We start from the raw sequence: 4124 nt of genomic DNA, 5'->3' as shown, positions 1-4124 counted from the left end.
ATCAGACTATACTTCAGCTTAAAATTTGGCTGAAGATGACATTAAAACGAGCCTCCTACCTCCCACTTCCAATTTTGAGCTTACCAGCAAGCCCCATCTTGTCTGTTGCACAGAGAGTTTTAGAGAGGAATCCTGAATGCCGAGTAGCTCCTTACCAACTGAGTACACACACAACACCCTGGCTACTATAGTAATGGAATCAACCCTTGCTCCTGCCCTAACTTTTGAGTGTCTGCTGCTGCAGTTTACTGACAGAGCATCCACTTCAGCCCTTGAGCTCCAGTACATATTCCTAACTCTGACTCTGTATTCTGTCCCAAATCCAGCAGAAAGAATACCTTTGAATTATGCTATGTCTCTGATCAACAACAGATTAAACCCTTAGCTGATGAAAACTGGAAATGACTCTGGTCCCAAGAATAAAATCCAACCAGATGTGTTTATTCATAACAGAAATACTTGCAATAAGAAGGATCCTGAGGCAGGAGAATTTCTAGAATTAGACTTCTAAAACACCCTTGGCTTCTGAGTATGACAAGATCCCTGGAAAAAATTGCAAACTAAGTAAGCCTTAAGTAAATGAAAGAACAAATCAACAAACTTGATGTTGTATGGTTAATTAACAAGTGGAATGTTCATATTTTTCCATGAAACTTTTGCGGATGGAGAAGAGTGAGAGTATGTGACACAAGTCCTTCTGATTCAACCAATGAAATGATTAGATCTTTAATCTGGAATTTAAGGGGTGGAGATTAAACCAGGAAATCCAATTCCAGTTTTGGATTGGAGGGTGTGGCTACAATAGGGAGGGGTGAGCACAGAGGTATATAAAGGCACCAGTGGATCCAGAGAACACACTCAGAGACCTGCAGCCTGGATAACTGTCTGGTGCAGCTGGAACTTGGAGACCTATCTGCAGTGCTCAACTGGTATGTACTGGTGTTTCCTTGGGGAATGCAGTTTGATGTAGAGAAGTTTAGAGTTCTTTAGAGGAACAGGTTGAAGACCTTGAGTTTCATTCCAAATGAATTTTTAGCCTCATCACCGATATATTTCCGTGATAGCTTTCATACTTCATTAGTGTGTTTCATATAATTTTTTTGAGACAAGGATCCTGCATCTTGTTCAAACTCTCTTAGAACTGGCCATGTGACTCCTGGGAAGCTGGAAAGCAGATCATTCTGACTAACCTGTTCCCTCAGGTTAACCCTTCACTGAATTTGTGTGTGTGTGTGTGTTTGTGTGTGTGTGTTTGTGTGTGTGTGAGAGAGAGAGAGATAGAGACAGAGAGAGAAAGAGAGAGAGAGAAAGAGAGACACGCTGGCTCACATGGTAGACATGTAGACCATGTATGTTTGATTTCCTTCAATGCCCAATTGTTCCAGTGATACTTGTGAGTTATGCATATGTATTGCCTTAGGCTTTGCGTTTCATCTTTTCTACATAGCTTTGCTCTGTGTACATGATCTGCTTCCCAGATACAGGAAACCCTAAAAATTGTAGAAACATACTGAAGTCATTCTGCTTACTGGGAATTAATATTGATCCCCATCACAAGGATTTATGTTTGGTTGGTTGGTTGGTTGTTCGGTTGGTTTTGTTTGATTTCTGAATTTTTTTTAAGATTGTTTTTGAGAAAGGGTCATACAAAAAGGATTTTGATTTGAAAATTATGTGCTCATTTGTTTGAGAGAAAGACCCCGGTTTTGGGAGTCTGTCTTTCCACCACCAGTTTAGGTTGAAGAGGTAAATTGATTTCTCTGTCACTGTCAGAGTAGTAACTCTGAAGCTTAGTGGTTGATTTAATGGTGAGGAAGTTTTACACACTTTGTCTTGAAAGTATATTTTTTTCTGATTCCTTCCCAAGGAGCCTTCTGACTGGAGACTGAAGAGGATGAGTGTTCAGACTCTGTCCACACTCCAGAAGCTGGCATTGCAGGCTCTGCTGAGAGATGAGGCTTTGGCCTTGTCCTCTCTGGAGGAAGTGCCTTCTCTGCTCTTCCCAACACTGTTCAAAGACGCCTTCGCTGGCAGACTTAAGAAGCTCATTAAGGCAATGGTGGCAGCCTGGACTTTTCCCTGTCTCCCTGTGGGGGCTTTGATGAAGTCACCTAACCTGGAGACCTTGCAGGCTGTGCTGGACGGAATAGATATGCGACTGACAAGAGAATCTCACCCCAGGTGAGTAATAATCAAGTTGTCTATAAGGGAGCATTTGGGTACACAGTAGAGATTGTGGGGTCAGAGAGAATGGCTTCTAATGGGATCATCAGGCAGTGGTGCAGGAACCTTAAAGCTATTGTCTTCCTGGACTAAGGACAGTTATCAGTGGATTGCAACTTACTATAAGTAACCTCTAGAATGAGCCTATCCCTGGTTTTCCCACAACCACTATTACTGGGACTAAGGAGAAATAAAGAGTAACTTAGTGGAAGGAAAGTGGTCAGGTCTACACATGCAGCTCAAGGAAAGATTCTGTAGCATGTTTGTGTGCACATTGTACTCTGTTTAAAGAAATTATACCTTACCAAGATGGGAGAGACTTGAGTTTAGAGTCAGGTAATCAAAGCTGACTGACGGTAGTCATGCCTGCTGACATTTGACATGTTTCACTCCCGGCAGGGGAAAACTTCAGGTTCTGAACCTGAGGAATGTGCACCATGCCTTCTGGGACATATGGGTTGGTGCAGAGGATGGTAGCTGTTCTTCAGAGCCCTTGGATGAGAAGCCTACGGTAGTGAAGGTCCTTCCAAGATATGCACGGAGGAGGCAGCTGAAGGTGGTGGCTGACCTGTGCCTCAGGCCCCGCCGGGATGAGACACAAGCATACTTCTTGAAATGGGCCCAGCAGAGAAAGGACTGCCTACATTTGTGCTGTATAAACATGAAGATCTGGGCTATGCCCGTCAACTTTGTCCTAGAGATTTTGAATGTCTTTCATCCAGAGCACATCGAGGAATTGGAACTGAACACTGAGTGGAATGTGTTCAATCTGGCCCGTTTTGCTCCCTGCTTCGGGCAGATGAGAAATCTTCGCAAACTTCTCCTGGCACCCCTCTATAAGAACGTCTTCAAGATTGCCAATAGGACAGGAGACAGAGAAGACAAGTGTGTCAAGGAGTTCATTTCTATCTTCTCCAAATTCAATTGTCTCCACCATCTCTCCATGTGTGGTGTCCACTTTCTCACAGACCACATGAATCAGGTCTTCAGGTAAGCAAGGAGGTAGAGCTGGATTACCTAGCAGAGCATTTTTTCTTGTCCATTTTAACGATTATTCATGTACCATGCCTGGCAGTCACCTGGAATAAATTTTAGGGACCCTTTAGAATATGGATGTTATGTGTAGTGATTCAAAGTCTCAAATAATAACTCCTGAAGCAGAACACTGAAGGGAGGTAAGGAGTAGCTCAGATCAGGTCAGAAGGGACGGTAATTCTTCTTGGAATCACGGCCAACAGGGAGGTGAGGATGTATTTAGGAGATGGGGGAGATCATCAAAGTGAGGAGGTGAGCTCTGTGCTAAGATCTATGGGAACAGCCTACTATATTCCCCTGTTTTCCCATGAGTAAAGGGTTTTGAGCCCCAGTACTGTGCAGTACAAGGGACATGACAGATTGTATGGAACTGTAAGGGATAGCAAGAGTGACAGTTCAGATGCTGGGATTAAATGCCGCTTTGAATGAGCCCACATGTAATATCCCTAGATCCTGTCAGGACTCTCTTGCTATGGAAATTCCTCTATGTGTCTTACAGGCTAAACTGGTTTTCTGCTTGAGACTGAAGTCCGCTGATTTTGTGTGGGTTTGACTTGACTAAGCTGATTTCAAAAGGAAGCATCTCAGATAATATCTATGGTCATTTGGTCATACTGAGCTTGGTCACCTGGTCACTTCTAGGACTGTGTAAACCCCACGCCATGCTCTCCCTTACCATTTTCCTGAACTAACCATCTGGTCTCATTTATCCCTAGGTGCCTGATGACATCCTTGGAGTCCCTCTCCATCACTCACTACCAAATTTCACAGTCAGACTTGGATTCCTTCTCTTGCTGCCAGAGTCTCTTTCAGCTAAAACATCTGGAGATGAAAGGTGTGGTCTTACAGGTTTTGGATGTGATGCC

The 4124-nt window shown here is 43.5% G+C and overlaps 1 pseudogene across 1 annotated transcript in view; it reads left to right on the top strand.

Moving 5' to 3' along the window:
• The first annotated feature begins 854 nt into the window (after nucleotides 1–854).
• LOC110294896 overlaps nucleotides 855–4124 on the top strand; it is a 16932-nt pseudogene continuing 13662 nt past the window's right edge. The window contains exons 1-4 of the transcript XR_002377985.1: nucleotides 855–929; nucleotides 1868–2181; nucleotides 2623–3213; nucleotides 3975–4124. The product of XR_002377985.1 is annotated as a PRAME family member 8-like (transcript). The remainder of the gene's footprint in view (nucleotides 930–1867; nucleotides 2182–2622; nucleotides 3214–3974) is intronic.

Source organism: Mus caroli, chromosome 5 (genome assembly GCF_900094665.2).
Source record: "Mus caroli chromosome 5, CAROLI_EIJ_v1.1, whole genome shotgun sequence".
In the NCBI taxonomy this organism is placed as follows: Eukaryota; Metazoa; Chordata; class Mammalia; order Rodentia; family Muridae; genus Mus; species Mus caroli.
This window is presented reverse-complemented; position numbering and strand designations above follow the sequence as displayed.